Here is a 17,842-nt window from a genome sequence, read left to right as displayed (position 1 = left end):
AAAGGAAACCACAGGGGATGGAGGACGGCAGGAATAGGGGCCTCTGATTCTGCCCACCCACAACATGCAGAATTTGTATGCTCAAAGGTAATTTTTAAACAATTGAAACCAACAGGGTTTTAACAGCTGTCTACCCTGTGCAAAGTGATGCTTGAAGAGGTACATCTTCAAGCAGGAAAAGAGAGTAATGATTTTATGGATTGGGTCAAGGTCCTTAGGAGCAGATTGGCAGGCTTGATGGATCATCATTCTCACATAGGACCTGGCCTCACCTCCGCAGAAATCAGTGAGAACCTGCTTTTCAGCTCACACTTTTGGGTAACATTTTTTGAGAAAAGCCTGAGACTTTACAGAAAGCAGGAAGAACTTTAAGCCTGTGAATTCCACCAGCCAAAGAACAGTAAATGATGTATTAAGAAAGGTTATGTTTTCATATTAGCTCAGAGGCCTAGGTGGCACTTAAGCCCAAACTAGTTGATTTCCAAGTTGTGTTGTGTTTGCTCAACTTTTCACTCTAAGTCATTACACCATCTGGCAATAGAAGTAGGACAGCTTGGATAATGGGGTCTTTGCCCCAGCAAGAAATGTAGATGTGACCAAACTTGCCCTTGAAATTTTAGCTGTCCTTCTACGCTTCACAGTGTACTCTTTGATGATGAAATGGCTTACTTTTTCTCATGGAGCCACATTCACAGCACAGCATCGGTCCTGCTTGGGGACTGTCAGGCTTACACAGGGCATGAAATAATTTCATATGAGATGCCTTTTTTGTATGTTGGAGATGTTAAACAATGTGCAGTCAATAAGACAAGGAGTGTCAGGAAGAAAAGGAAGTTCTTATGAATTCTCAGCTGCCTGTCATATTGCAGAAGTAGATGTTATGCTTGCTTCTCCATTTCTTTATCTCTTGTGAAAAAAATCTTTGTAGGATATTTCTATTAGGAAGTTGCCAAGTCATTTAAACCAGTTTTTTTCAAACACAGCATGTGTGTGTTTCTCATTTTCTGGGTGCCTAGCTTCTAGCTTATTTTGGCCTCAAGCCATTGAACACGTAGAGGATAGAGACCGAGACTAAGAACTTAATTCCGTGTCCTCTGGGAAGCTTGTGTACAGAGCTGAAGACTGGTAGGTGCATTTGCCATAACCCCTGTAGCTGAGCTAATGTACTGTAGCTTTCTTTGCTAGCTAGATTTTTCTATGAAGCACTGTGAGAGTTTGCCATCAGAGACTGAGGAACTCTCTGTATTTATGCACAGCATTGACCAAATGGGCTTTTCTATCAGTAGCCTAAGGTGCCTGCACCATAACTGCAAACTCCATGAGCAGTGCACTCTGATAGTTGGCCTAACTTGCCTGAATTCAACTTCAAGAACCTGTTTTTCATCCATGAGCTTTGGTTGAATCAGGCGAAGAGAAACAGAGCTGCTCCTCTGATTACTGCTGACAGTGACTGATCTTTATGTGTAGTCTAAACTCTCCTTGAAGCACTTGAGCAAATGAAGAAACATGCTGGATACTTTGAAAAAGGTACTGCAGCACTCATTAGATCTATACCCAGATTTTCCTTCTCTTTGGAGAGATGAGGAAGAAACCTGACAGTTCATTTTAGTGTGAGTGGATGGGGGAGGAAGTAATTATTCTGATTGAAGCAACAGAGGCGCCTTCTCTTTGAGACTGAAGGGGAGCTTCCAGCCTGCTTGTGCTATATGGCTGGAGGTGTTCTGTCTTGACTTGACTCAAAGACACAAAGCAGATGGACCCCACTCTGAGCTGGCTTTGTCCAGGCTGTCTGATTTTACCTCTAATTTTGCAGCCCCAGATTATATTTACAAGACATACACTCCACACTTGCTTGCTGCTAATGATGAGTAAACTTCTATAAATATTAATTTAGTATTTCAACACTGTAGAGTAGTTTCTCATTTAAGTGAAATTAAATATGAACTAAGCATAGATGTCTGTGAATGATATGAAATATTCGCCACAGTCATGACTAGATGCTCTGGCCAGTTTTTCAGCCACCTAGTTAAATACACTGCTTTAGCAAGAGGGCAAGTACTGTCAGCTTCCCCAGTCAGTTAATATTCCTGTGGTTAATTCCTCTGCATCCACAGTACTGAGCAGCTTTGTGTAGCACAGTGAATGTGCCTTCTATAATCTTTGATACTGCCAGTGATAAGCTGCAGTTTATTTGCATGGTCTTTCACTTGAGATTCTGTTCACTTCCAGCAGCTGGGTGCTTTTTTGTGTATCATATTATCACTCCAGGCTGTTCAGAGTCCAGTATTTCAACACCATAAATACCGATCCCACTCTGGCCTTTCCCTTATGAGCAGCTGAAGCATCTCTTTTGCTGTCAGTGAAACATAATCTGAGCTATTGGTTTTGATCATCATATTAGCAGAGGCAGCTGGTACATGGAGAGCTCCTATGTTAACTAACTGGGACGTTCAAGTCAACACCAAGTTTGCTTAAACTGGGAAGAGGAGTCAAGATACAGAACTGCTTTTGATGTTTTTTTCCCTTTGAATTACTGTGGAACATAAAGAAAAAAAGCAATTAGGAAAAGTTTTTTTTCCTAAGGGGGGGCCCAATCCTGACTCTATTATAGTAAGAGCTCCCAGTTGAGCTAAATGGTGCTGCTGTTGTAGCGCTGAGCTTTTTCTTGGCTTCTTCTTGGCTGCAACATGGAAGTGAGACCAGAGCTGATCTCTGACATTTGATGTTCTGCATTTGGCCACCGATTTCTCTGATTCCCCAAAGGACAGAAAATCCTCTCAGTGAGTTCTTGGCCAGACTCCCGGGCTGGGGGCGACTGTGGATGTACTGCTACAGGCGCGCAAGTGCAGAGACCCGCCCTGGGACCGAGAGTGGATCCAGACTGGGTGGGACTGGGCACCGAGCCTGTCCATTGCTGGCTTGCTGTCAGGAAGGGGTTCATGTGGTGACAAAGACCTACTGACACAGATAGGGGAGATATTAGTTAGCTTTTATGTAGGCTGTGGAGGATACTTTATTACAAGTTGGTGGTGTCCTTTGAGATCTTTGAGGAAGGGAGCAGTGCACACAAAGAATGTATGCCCTATCCTAATCTGACCTGGTCGGCACCTATTCCAGTGCTGCATCATACAGGTTCTCATGGCTGGGGCTTATATATCTATCCCAGCTCTTAAGAATCACCTCCTAGGTTCAAAGACAAGCGTTGAATGTACTAGTGAGCCACTTTCTGCAGTTCTGTCAAAAATACGGGAGCTTGAAGGTTCATCACATTGGGGAAGCAAAAGGGCACTAAATATTTAATGCCAAAAAGTTAAATATTATCATAAAAGTAATTTAATATAAATGGCTTTCAGCAAATCCTTATCCATATTTCATGACTGAAATGGGTGGCTGGTTCCTAATGTTTGCATGCAATTAATTTTAATGGGTGCAGCACATTACTTCCAATCCTTTGTCCCTCAGAGACCCTGGCCCTATCAAGGAAAGCAAATAACAGGACATCAGATGTCAGTGACACAGGGTAATGCAACGCCCTGTGTATGGAACTGGAAATGACAAGTTAATAGGCTATTGATAGCTCCTGAAGTGTATCAAGAATAATTAGTCTATGTATCTGGGGGTAAATGAGGAATGGCAGGGACTTCATAAGGTAAAGATATCTGAAAATGTGAATATATGTTGGGGTCATACAAAACTTCAATATTTCATGTCTTTGTAAGTTGTGATCTGAAGTCCATTTAAATAGGTGACTGTCTTACCACCAATTTTACGGGGTTTAGAAGAGGTCTTCAGTGAACTTTGTATATGTATCAGGGATATCATAACCATCTTTGCTTGGGTGGGGCCAAAGAAAAGTTCTCTGATCCTCCAAACTCATTCATGCCCACTAAGATCTCCCGTGAAGGACAAAACTGCAAGAGGAAACAGACTGTGTGTGTTGTGAGTACTTTAAGATGTGGAGTTTGCTGGATGTTCACAGAGGTGCCTTCAGGTTGCATGAAGAAAAAGATGTGTAAGGTGTCTGATGACCTTTGAAATAGTAGCAGAGATTTTTAAAGCTAACCAAATGTGTCTCAGACCATTAAACTGGACAGAGAAGAAGTCAGACACATTTGATTCAGGAAAAAATTTCTGAAATGGTAAAAAAGGAAAGAAAATAGGTGGTGCAAAACACATTCTAACACTAAAACTGACTTCATTGTGGGCTTCTGGGAATGAAAGTCTCCAGCTTTAATTAGCATCAAGCTTAACTGTCTTCTTTTTCAACCCTGAATATTAATTAGTGATGCCCTTGGGGTAATCAGCCCTTGTGGATCTCTGAGAAAAATGAACTGATTAGTAGATTGACCTTGACAGTTCCCAGGGAAGAAGATGAAAATACAGACTGTTCAACTATGCTGCACTGTAAGCTTAACTTGGCGTAATCTAGTGAACTGGGAAGCCCAAAGGAAGAATGAGAAAAACTTAATGAGGAGGTTAGTTACAAAGGGTGCCATTAATTTTTCCACTTAAAAATGCTCTTTTTTCTTTTTTTTTTTTTACACTCAAGCCATGAATGGACGTTTAAGGGCTGGATACCTGATATTGTTCAGTAATTACAAAACCATTTAATTTAACCAACACTCATCTATTATCTGAGCTTTGACAGCTTGCACTTAGAATATCTGGAAATATTTTCAGAAGAATCTCACTAATTGTATGGACCCCACAAAATGTTCCTCTGAAACACATCTCAGTCATCTCAAGTTTACCTTTTGCTACTTTCCAACAAGCAGTTGATGTTTTCAGGATTCAGAAGTTTTTTGAATGGAGGGAGAGAGTCCTCGTGAAGTACACCAGATTTGGAGTCAGGAAATTCTGTCCCTAGCTCCCTCACACTTGGTGACTTGGCTATGGATTCTTTGCTGGGTTCTTCTTCTGCCTTTGTCATTAATTCTGGAATCTTGGACAAATGAAATATGTCTGCCTGCCTTTTCTGAGCATGAATGAAAAATAAAAATCTGCATTGTCTGAGATGCCATGTGATCTGTTGATCCGAGATGCTCAGAATGCAAAGAAAAACTTTAAAAAATTTCTATCCTTTCATAACCTTTTGTATTAAACTTTGCTGCTTCTCCTTCCTACAACCTCTTTCATAGCAACCAATTTACTCTTAAACATGTGTGTTATGCCATTTCCTACTTCTTTGTCCTCCATGTACATCTTACAATGTGGAGCAGCTCCTCTGTCTTTCCTGTGCCATTCATACCTCCTGAAGACCCCGTTAAGAATTCCACTGCATGGGCACATGACCCAAAGTTGGCACTCAAATATGCTTTTCAGTTTTGATTTCCCAAAAGTGATCAGAAGTTGTGAAAGAATCATTACTGTGAAACTGTAGGTTCATATTTCAAAGCACATTTGAAGCTAGATAAGCTGCAGAAAGTACTTTAGGCAATGAAAGAATCTCAGTCTTGCACTGAAAAATAGAAAAGATGAGTAATGATGTAAGTAGTAAGTAAGTAAGTAAGTAAGAAGTAAGTGCTCTTGGCAGACAGTTAGGCTGTTTAGATTTTTGTTTTACTGTTATTGTGGGGAAAAAATCAGATAACATCGTGATGTGCATTCCCTAATAGAAATTTCTAGTATAGGACATACAGTGATACTGGAAAGGTAGATAAGAGAATTCTAAACTCTGCAGAACTCATTGATGTCATCTTTCCCCTAAGAACAAGTCAAGCAAAAGGCATCTATAGAGAGCACTTTGAGAAAATTTGATGCTAGTTGAAGGTGCTAGCTTTTTTGATGTCCCTGAAGACACAGATTCTCAGTTTATCAGTGTAGGTAGAATGGAGCTTGAAGCAATCAGAGGAATTAGCCTGACAGGGTGCCTAGAAGAGCCCCTGCTAAAGGAGAGGGGCGATTCATGCTGTATGGCCCCCGCAGAAGTAGAAATCTCCAGTGCAACTGCCAGCAAGGGAATTGGCCAGTGCCAGCTTGTTTTGATGATGCGATGCAAATATCATATATGTTCAGAGTGAGGCTTGTTGACAAGAATGTCTGGTGCTGGCTGAACCAGAAGCACACCAAGTGAAACTTCGGGTAAAGCTACACAACTGTCAGACTGTGGTGTAGTACAAAGAACCTGGAATGGTTTTACACTGAAGCAGAAGGTGGACCGGGAACCAGAAGGCAAAGGTGAGCAAGGGGGGCAGTGGCAGAGGCCATGTCCCATTATTGCCTTGCTTTGCAAAGGCAAAAAGCCCTAGAAAACAGTCAGGCTGACGCTGGACTGGAGGTGGTGGCTTCTCCTGTTGAGGATAAGACAGTGACCAGTAGCCTGTGCCTCCATCACTTTTGAGGCAAAATCCTGCCTAGTCAGGACTCTTCAATGTGCATTTTGTTCTAACTCTCCCTTGCCCTGTCTCCTCGTTTTTGGGGATGCAAATTTAATATTTTATTTGTTTGTTTGTTTGTTTTTCTGTATGTTCTGCATCAGAGTGATCCTATTACAGCAAGGATCACCCGGGTAAAGTGTAAATTAACCTAAGTGCAGACCTCTGTTGCCATAGCTAAGCTATTTTTTGGTACTGAAGATAGTTTTTTTAAAGTCAGCTCAGTTTTCTCTATGTTACACTGAATTCTGCAGACTACAAATATCCCTGCCTCGTAATTAGAACTAGATTCAAGATATCAAAATGTATTGAACATTCTGGGATGGCGATTTTAGTCCTCTGTACCACTGAATGTCTGCCAAATTTAAACTTAATGTTAGTCTATTCCCTTGCATAGTGTTAACAAGTTAGAAATAATCTAAGTAAGCTGGCTGAGAGACTGTAATTAACGTTATAGACCGCATTTTAAATTTTCTTTGCTTCTCAATGTTATACATCTTCCTGCTTGTAAGTGGTCTTGGAGGGAAGTTGCATTTTTTATGTGACATGACTACAGAGATTCCCAAGCCACCGGCATACCTCATGGAACTGCTGAAGGACTCTCAGCATATAGAGAAACACAACGTTTTCAGGAAGAGACGTCCAGACTGCTGAGGCTAGCAGCTCTCTGGGAGGGGGATGTGGTACCCGGAGCACCGAAGGCTGCTGTTAAGAGATTAGTGGAACAGTGGGGGTGGCTGTGAACTAAAAACCCAAGTTGTGGAGACACAGTTCCACTCATTGATTGACTTGTGTATACCTGAGTAAAATTTAAGGAAGAGATGCTTAGAGACTGCAGAAAAATGAGAAAGTATTTAATTCCAGCTAATATTATGATGCTTCCTTATTTCAACCAGCATTTTATGATTTATTCATTCAGAAATAAATCTGTATTTTGCTAAAGATCTGGAGGAAGTAAGGTGAAAGTCCCAGTGATTTTCTCATAAAGTGCTGTTTCCTTGAATTCCTTCATGGCAAAAGTCCAGATTACTACATATTATGGCAGTTGCTACTGTGAAATTTGCTTGTGCTTATGTTGTGGTTTAACCCGGCAGGCAGCAGCTAAACACCACACAGCATTCGCTCCCTCCCGCTCTGTGGGATGGGGGAGAGAATCAGCAAAAAGGTAAAACTTGTGGGTGGAGATAAAGACAGCTTAATAGGACAGAAAATGGAGGCATAATAATAATAAATGATAAAAGAATATACAAAACAAGTGATGCACAGTGCAGTTGCCTACCACTTGCTGACTGATGCCCAGTCAGCGCCCGAGCAGTGGGCTGACACCCCCTGACCAACTCCCCCCAGTTTATATACTGGGCATGATGGCCCACAGTATGGAATAGCCCTTGGGTCAGTTGGGGTCAGCTCTCCTGGCTGTGTCCCCTCCCAGCTCCTTGTGCCCCTCACCCTCCTGGCTGGCAGGGCAGTATGAGAAACTGAAAAGTCCTTGACTTTTCACTGCTCAGCACCAACTGAAACATCGGTGTGTTATCAACATTATTCTCACACTAAATCCAAAACACAGTGCTGCACCAGCTTCTAGGAAGAAAACTACCTCTACCCCAGCTGAAACCAGGACCCCTTAGCTGTAAAATAAACCCATCTGTTACAAGAATGCTGACAAGCGTTTGTGTTTACAATTCATTTATAAAACTTTGGCTTTGGTCTAAGAAGCAACAAAGATAAGAGGACCTAGGAAATCCCCAGGAGCAGGCTGGGCTCCGTGGCGGGGCAGCAGTGGGTGCTCAGCACCATCCTGCAGTTTCTGTTACTGGTAGAGTCAGAGACTGCAGGCTCTTCCATGGGGTTCATGGGTGACCTGTGGGCCAGCACTTCCTCTGCTGCACTAGGGCAGGATTATAATTTTGTACCAGCTGGTTTCATGGTCTGGAACTGCCTTTCATTAAGTTGCACCTAAAAGACATCATCACTTTTAGGGTACAGGGGTTCTCTGAACCTCTGCCCGGACTGGTCTTTCTAAAATTTCCTCTTCATCTAAAGCTTTCACCTTTAGGATCTCAATTTCTTTTAAGTGTTGCTTTGTTTTGTTTTGTTTTCCCTGGGGGAGAGTAGGAGGCAGGAAGAAAAAACTCTACCTTGATGAGAAGTGTTATCAGGGTTGGCAAACTGCTAATTTCTGATTGCTATGTTGGAAATTTTTCAAGGCAACGTTGGTATTCCATTTAAGCTAGATGTATTAGGAAAACTACCAAACCATCCATTTCAAACCGTCAGGTAAAGGAGCCCTAATATGCTGCAAGACTCCCCGGCTTTGTAACAGCATTCAGGACCACACAGGCAAACAGGCTGGCTGCTTCTGCACCATCTCCTGACAGGTTAACAATTAGTTAATTGGTGCTGCTAATTACAATGTTCATTAAGCAATCCCAGGTGGCAGGTTTACCCTTCCTAGCTGTATCCCTGAAACATTCCGAGTAGGATTTCATGCACAAGTGGAGGTAATGGCACTTTCTGTCTCTCTTGCACACAGACGTAGCGTGGTAGCATAAGCGATATTCAGCCTCCCGTGTCATGTACTTCAGCTCCATCTGGGATTACTTCCTGGCCTCAATTCAAAGAGAAGAGCAATCACATTGTTCTGTTGCAGAAACGCTACTCTATTTTGGTTATTAATTTCTACACACTTTGCCCAACAGAATAAAGATGTTTAGTTTCATGAGGATGATACCATTAATAATGCATAGGACTTCGAAAGAAACAGTGATTTACATTGCCTAAGTACTGTACAAAGAGTAATTCATAATAATTTGTATCACCATAATCTCAGAAGCAAAACCCAGGAAGGGTGCATTAGGGTCCAGGTAATCAGTCTTTTTCACACTACTCTCTGGGCAGCTGTAACTGCTGGTTCGAAGCGAATCACCTGAGTTGCAGGTTGTTGCGGGGATGCCCCACTGACTCCTGCTCCTCAAGACACCAATTAACATTTCTGGAGTTCTGGGATTCTGGAACACTCTTTTCTCATCTTCTCCTCAAGAAAGCCGAACACATCAGGCTTCTCCAAGATTTTGCTTTGTGCCTGACTGCCTAATTGATTCAATACCTTTCTTCATATTTCAGGTGAAAATCCCCTGCTTTTTCTATGCTTTTATCTCTTCAGTTGTTTTTATCACCTCTCTTCTGCTTTAACTTCAAGGCATTGCAATATATTGGTTAGAAACATTGGCTGTAACAGGTGATGTGGATTGTATTTCTGACTGAGTTATTTTGGAGTGAAAGGAGTAAGGCATCCTTGCCTCAGTTTCCCTGTCCATGCAAAGGTGCAATTGTCAGATAAAAGACACTGCATACATACAGAATATCAGTATCCACTCATACAGCTCTTCTACAGGGCTCCATAAATATTTGATTGACTTGCTTCTGGTGCTCTTAGCACAATTTGTTTAATTCTCTTGATGTTCTTCACTCTGTAAAGCTTTTTGTGATACATTAACATAAGTGATGCTACGTGAAGTTTATGGCAATTTTTTCAGTAAAAACATGGCAATTCACTACATGGTCCAGCCTGTGGGACACAGACACTGCTTTTAATTTCCCTTCTTCTGCAGAGGAAAAGACCATGTATGTTTTCCAAGCACTCTGTGCACTCTTCACTCTCTCTGAAGCCTAGGTTACTTATCTCAATGAAATATTCATGACATGAAGTTGAACACTGTGCAGCCAAATTTCCTTTTGAACACACTGCAGAAAGAACTTTTAACAAAGCCTCTCAGATGATGCCTGAAAGAAACTGTGCACAAAGCTATTCCATTCAGAAGGTTTTGTACAAATTCCTTGGCAAGTGCATCATATGAATGCTTATATAGATAATTTTGGAAGGGTAACCAAAATGCAATCCTACCTAAATATTAGGAGGCTAATCAAAACCCTGAAGTCTCCTTTCTCTTTGATTACCTACAGCACACTTCCACATTTTTTTTTTTTTTTTCCCAGGCTTTTCCGGACGCTGGTGGAAAGCCCTTGAGAAAATTTCATCAGGAAAGGATGATCTCTCCTGCCAACTAATTTTAATATATTCTTCATCAGGATTGACTAGAACAGTTATTTTAGTGTTTCAGTGTACAGCAGGAATCAATTGCTATATGGAGTAAGTGGATAGTGTTGGTGTGTGGTTCAGCTCTAAAGCGCTGAGCACTTTGAGTTCAGCTGGTGAACGGACCAGGCCCTGCTCTGTGCTCGGCTCACGGGGCACCGAACATTCACAGTGTGTTGATCTCCAGAGGACATTCTCCAGGTCTGGCCAGGACACCTTGTCTTGATGAAAGGAGTCTTTTTTTCCCCAGAGTTTCAAAGTCAAATGTGTTTTTTGTTGTTGTTGTTGTTTTTTTGTTTGTTTGTTTGTTTGTTATTTTGTTGTTGCTGTTGTTTTTTGGTTGGTTGGTTGGTTGTTTATTTCCTTAGTGTTTCAGATGAACCATCATTTATTTTTTAGCAGATTTTTAATTATCCTGGTGCCATACTGAGACATGGCTGAGATGGAGACTCCAGCTGTTTTTGAGTCACATCTGCAGATCACGTAGGTATAATCTCTATGGTAACTGACCCATGTTGGGTAGAAGAAAAAAATGCTCAGAACTAAAGGTTAATTGCTGTTTCATTTATACATGTTTTGTGCAACTCCAGTGTTACAAATTGAGTACCTAATTAGAATGAGATTATTAACAGATTGTGCATCATTTTTTTGTTACTTGGATGTCTGAAGAACTACTTGAACTATTTTAGAAATAGCGACTCCTTTTTTATATACTCTCATGCATGGGAAATCCCAGTCAACTCTTTTTTTTTTTGAAGGGGGAAGAAAGGTACTTGCCACTGCAGGGGGAAATAATTTTCTTCTTATATAATAGAAAATACTTACCTGTCATTCTTCCTCTGTCCAGAACAGGAATAGCTTTGTGTGATCATTGTCCTAGCAGGCCATCAAATAAAAAACATGAGGGAAAAGCAAGTAACTGAACAAATCAATAGCCACAATTTCTCTCGCCTTCACACACAAGTTAACATTATGTACATGGCTTTGGAAATTCTTCTGCAACTTGACCTGTACCCTACTCACTGGAGATCTGACCATTTGCAACACATTGGTCTTCAAATGAAATAGCCCAGGTCTTTAAAAACGTGCTGTCAAAGTGTCTGATTTCTCTTTCAGGGGGTTTCCCAGATTCACTTAAGAAAGAAACCCATTCATTTAATTTAAGAAATTAAATACTTGTTGGCTAGTTTCCTCTCCTTACAATATTTGCTGGCTTTGTAAAAACTGTTAAAAAGTACACTGGAGGTTAACTGTGTAACTGAAAAGTTTTTTTTTTTTACTTTCTTCTTACTTTTCATGGTCAAATATTATGGACTTCGGTGCTAGAAATAGATGTATCTATGATGAATTATTTATTCTAATTTACTGAAATAGTGAGATAACTGGTAATTATGATTTATAGTTAGTTTAAAGGCGGGACTGCCTCATCTGGATTATCATTTCAGCTTCTAAAGCATGCACATTTGGGTTGTACTGCTCAGGAAAACAGATACTTTATTTTTTCCCAGTATGTCCACCTTGTTTATTAGGATATTTGGGACTGGTATTTTTGACTTTCCATGCACCCAGTACAACCTGCTTAGAAAAACTTGTATCTTTTTTGCATTTATACCCACCAAAGTGACTCTTGGGGCAAACGTGATATCGTTCTAGACAAGCGTGGAAATTTCCAGTAACTATTGGTTGTTTTATTTATTCCGTAGGAAGAAACATCTTCACATGATCTTTTGCAATTAAAATTCTTCCAACAGTCCTTAAGAAATTCCAGAGTTCTCTTTCTTCTCATGGATCTCAGCAGAACGAATCATTCTACTTTCAAACAAAATTAGAGATGTCATTGCTTTACAACCTTTAAAAGAATTATATTCCTAACACAATCACCCATGTTCTGGGGACCCTACTGCAAAGAATTCTGGCCTCTGTTGCAGACTTATTCGTTCATACTCCCTAACAGAACAGAAAAGTTAGACTTTTGAGTGCCTTGTTTGAAAACTGATGAGCTGTGGGTTCACAGTGTGTCATTTGGTATTTCTGGCTCTGCGTTGCATATTGTTTTGGAAATTGCAACTCAGAACCTACGAGTGACATTCTGAGTGTAGGAACTCTGCTTAAATTGAATGAAGAAAAAGTTGCTAGGGATGCTCAAGACTAATACTTTTCTAAACTAAGATATTTGTCATTTTTCTGTAAGTCAGTAAAATGAGAAATATTGTGATACATCAGGTGCTTGGAAAATATTCCCTTTCAGCATACATTCATGAAAACATGTCATAAAATGCATTGGAGTTCTATATTTATTGTCTTTCTGTATTTCCAAATTAAATCTGCTCATCTGACAAATACAAAAAATGCTTTGCTTTAAATCTAAGTCTTAGATCTGATAGGCTGGTGCTGGCCTGTATGCCACTAACCAGAAAAACTCTACTTTTTGAGTACAGCAGTATTATTGATAACCTATGTGCTAGTTTCCTCACAACTTTTTAGTCCTGCATGATTACCAAGAATAAAATGTAGTGAATGGTTTCAGTTTGCAAAATCAGTAAAATGATACATATCCATGTTAGAAGTGCAGAAATGTAGAACTCTAATGCAAATGATGAGTGCCATAATTTGCGTACAATGAATATGCATCATGATATTTGCATAATGGCAACAAATGTTCTTATTATCAGAATCAGAGTCTAAAAAAAATGCAATGTGGGATATGTTTTAGGAGCACTGTTAAAGCCTTTCTACCTGGCTTTGGTATCTCAGTGTGCTGGTATCCAGATGTTTAAATGTCTTTAGTTAATTAAAGATGTACAGGAGGACTAGTTGGGATTTTTAGAAATGGCACAATCAATGTGATTTTAACAGATTGTCCTGGTTTCAGCTGGGATAGAGTTAATTTTCTTCCCAGCAGCTGGTACAGAGCTGTGTTTTGGATTTAGTGTCAGAATAATGCTGATAACACACCCATGGTTTAGCTGTTGCTGAGTGGTGCTTATCCCAAGTCAGGGGTTCTTCTGTTCCCCGCGCGCTGCCAGTGAGGGGCTGCGCAAGGAGCTGGGAGGGAGCGTGGCCAGGAGAGCTGACCCCAACTAGCCAAAGGGCCATTCCATACCATAGGGCATCATGCCCAGTATATAAACTGGGGAGGTGGTTGGCTGGGGGGCTGATCGCTGCTCAGGGTCTGGCTGGGCATCGGTCAGCTGGGGGTGACCAACTGTATTGGGCATCACTTGTCTTTTCTTGAGTTTCATTCCACTCTCTCTTTTTGTTATATTAATTTCCATAACAATTATTATTATTATTATTATCATATTTTAGTTTATTTTAGTCATTAAACTATTATCTCAACCCATGAATTTTGCTTTTTTTCCTGATTATCTTCCCCATCCCACTGAGGGCAGGGGAGGAGTGAGCGAGTGGCTGCGTGGGGCTTAGCTACTGGCTGGGGTTAAACCAGGACACAGAATCAAAAACCAAATGTACATGCAATCAGAAGATATTATATAGGTAAAATGCTTGATTACCAAGTTGGTAGAAAAAGACACTACATCCCAAGCAGTAATATAGAGCTTGATCATGTAGGCATCAACTGGGTAAATAATATATGAGATGCCCAGCTGACTTGTCTCACAGGTACTGGAGGTATCTATTAGCTATTGTTTGGGCACTCTGAACTGCCTGACCCACCTGGCTGGAGAGTCATCAAGGTCCCGGAATTGAGATTGAGACAGAAACTGGGTTTGCCTATAGAAGAAGCCTGTATGGTTTCATAAATACTGAAGATGATGCCTTTTTGTCTGATCAGCTGTTTAACTGGGTTAAAAAAATCTACATTGGTAAAAAGACTTAAATCCATGTTTATTGTCCCACTAGTAGCTGTTTCGTATCTGTTAGAGTCAGAAGTAGGAGTTTGATAGGTTACTCTGCTAATAAGGCAACAGTCAAAAACTCCTTTTGAAGACACGGGAAAGAGAATGCCTAAACTTTTGAAGAAAAATTAAACTGTCTGATCAAATTCTGGTAGTAATTATTACAGGATACTGCTTCCTGCCTTGAGCAGTCACATCATTTGTGAATATCATTCAGTCGTTGCAGAACCTCATACCAAGCAAAGAATAAGGTATTTGTGTAGCTGGAGGTGCCGTTGGAGATCTTTTGGGATGAAAGACATTATAAAAACTAAAGCACTGATAGTTGAAAATGGCTAGCAGGACCACTCTAAAAAAAAAAAAAGAAATGAAATGTCTTCTCAAAGGTAGACTTTCCTGAGTAAAGTAGGTGATTTCACCTCTGTACTTTACCAGTAGTTGACCCTTCTAAACAGTCACTGCTGCCCAGTCGATTTTATGTGACACATGTCAGGGTGCTACCTGACTACTTACCTGGTGTTCTGAACACAGAAGGAGGAGAGATAAAGGATTTTGTTCTGTACACCCTGGCTGTTTCCTTCTTGTGGTGGAAAAGTATGGCATGCTTTGAATATGCCAGCTGCCTCCCAGTTGTCTATTCATAATCTTCATAAATATCCACTGAGAATTGCTAGTGAAATTAGGGGAAAGCCATATGGCCCTTTTCTACTTTGTTAAGAGCTGCAGGAGATAGCCTTAAAGTTATTATAAAGATGAAAGAGGAAGGTGTTAGGTATCCTGGTCACATATTCTCTGAGCTGATGGTTTATGTTATTGAAGCGTTTTGTAGAGAAGCATAAATTCTCATCATTTAATAAAGAAAATTATTGTGTTGCTAGTGCATATCCTATGAAGTGGAGTCAAATACAGGCCTGCTAAGTTATGTGACTTGCAAATGAAGACAGGCCAGGCCGCCAAGATAGAAGAATGTGTCTGTTTCCCTCTCTGCTTTCTTTCAGGTTTTTCTTGATATTCTGGCTATGTTTTTATTTCATAATGAAATTAGTCTGTGCCCCAAAGTGTATCAGTAAGACTGCATTTCTATGGTGCTTTCAGTTGAGGCTAAGCATTTAAATGCTTAAGACATGAAGTAGTAAAGAGTCAGGCTGATGATACATTGGAGGCGAATGAGGCTCAGGGGGGTCATGGGGCTGTACAGTGACAGTTCCTGGTCATAAGGTGCCCAATTCTTATAATTTTCCTGCTCTGAAGAACAAGAAGTTCTTCAAGAAGTGAGTGTGTTCCTGGCTGCACCCGTTATAATTATTGTCCCACCTTATGACGGGATTCAGGATGAGAAGAATAATGTTCTACCTCTACTGATTGATATTCTCTGTTTCTTTGGCTGTAGATCTTTGCCACTTCCCATCAATATGCAGCCCCACAGCAATAGTAGAATTGCATAGCAATATATGATATGGGAAAATTTCTTGAGGTTTTTCAAGACCTGACTGAACAAGTCTGGTCCAAAGCCATAGCTAGCTCTCCTTTGAGCAGGGGGCTGGACTAGAGACCTACAGAGGTCCCTTCCAACCTGAACTACACTATCAGTCTATAGTTCTATGACATAGATTCACAATTTACAGAAGCTTGTAAGCTTTTCTCCAGAAACTATTCACATGTATGCCTAAGCCTGAAGTAAGTGTGAGGTACTTTGAAGTTGCTTACCCTTCAGTATATTACTAACTGCAGGTCTATGTCACACCTTGTCATGTGCTAACTGCTTAGTTTGCTCATGTCCTTTGGTTTAAAACTGAGCAGAATGGCTAAGGCAAATTCAAGAAACATGTCAAGAAAGCTCACAGTTTAATTTGTTGATCCCAAGGACCTGGCATTTGCAACAGGAAACCTCACTGTAATCACACAGAGATTGGACATAGGTGGTTTCACTGGTGGCTTCCTAGGTTCATCAGTCTCCGTTTGCTGGGTAATCATCAGCACTGAAAATGTAGTCCACCAAGAGGTATGTGAAGGACAGCCCTAAGAAGTCTAACGGTAACTGCCTCCCTTGTTTCATGGTGAAATTTTACACCTCAGGGAAAGACTTGTGCTTGGGCCTAGACTACAGCTGATGGCGTGAGATGAAGGACCCCTCAGAAGAGACTCCATCTCTATAGTTTTCTCATATAATATGACTTACTCCATTTAATTTTGATGCTGTGTAACCCCAAATACTTCTTAGTTTGACAAGGGCTGACACTGTGATTGGTCCCCTGAGACTTTTCAGAGAAGATGGAAAAGGGAGTGGTATACATGTGGGTGATTTACTTCTCACAGGCTGCCATGGTCTCCTCGCATAAATACAACCACATAAGTATTTATCTGGCAATAAAACACTTCCTGCTGCAAGTGTGCATGTTGGCAGTGGCAGCTCTGGGTAGTTCAGCCATTTTTAAATTTATTAAGAGTTGCCTTTATCATGGACATTTTAAAATACTGGTCTGTTCATCACTGTGAAGGATTTACAGTGCGATTTTCATGTGAAAATCATTCCAGATCCATTCACTGATATTTAGAGTCCCCTTGACTTTTAGGTCAAATACAAAATTATTGTTTCTCCAGGGAACCAAATGTGGAAGGCAAACATCCACTGACATTCCACTCCTGCAGAGCTGGGCACAGGTGTAAACAGGGCCATAAACTAAGGAGATTACCACTATGGACTTTGCTTGACTAGATAAAGCTAGTGCAGTGTAGTCCTAATCCATGGCTGCAACTCCTAAAAGCTATGGTGATAGAAATAAATAGCAGTTTGCTTAATAATAATGATATTGCTGCTAATAGTGATAATAATGGTAATGATGATGATAGTAATGATGATAATTATAATAATGCTTGTTTATTTGCATGTATTGTATAAATACTTTCTGCTTAGCTGCAGCCCAGATCAGCAAGTCAAGGCTCAAGGAATCAAATCCATTAGCTGTTTTGAACAGGCTTGGACTGGCAGAATATGAAACTCAGGGAAGATCAGCCTGCCTAGGAAAGAAGTGTAGAACTGAGATGTTAGTTTTGTTCCTTCTTCATCTTTTTAATTTTTTTTTTCAATTGCAGATAGCCAGATGTTTTTCTTCACTGATTGGCTTTTTTTTTTTTTTTTTTTCAGCTGTTCTTTTTGAGGAGGAGTTGTCCTAATGGACATAATTCAGCTGGTGAGCTGCTTAGGTTATTCATAACAAGCATTCCTTAGAGTAATCACTACAGAGAGCTCACAATTTCCATTGCTTGACTGGTCAGTTGAGTTATTTGCTATGGTTTCTGTTTTCTATGAGTTGTCCAGAACAATACGTTTTTGTGCATCTGCAGCTTTTCACAAGTTTTGATTCATGAAAAAATGTCTATATTTGGAAAAATATAAGCTCCTAACAAAGTAAACAAAATTCAGCTGTTCAAATCTTCACAGAAGTGAAGCTGAACACATGATCAGAGCTACTCACATGTCCTCACAGTTCACTTAGGTGTGCATTTGCAGG

The sequence above is a fragment of the Tyto alba genome, unplaced genomic scaffold (assembly GCF_018691265.1).
Source record: "Tyto alba isolate M040663 unplaced genomic scaffold, T.alba_DEE_v4.0 Super-Scaffold_18, whole genome shotgun sequence".
NCBI lineage: Eukaryota > Metazoa > Chordata > Aves > Strigiformes > Tytonidae > Tyto > Tyto alba.
Note: the sequence above shows the minus strand (reverse complement) of the source record.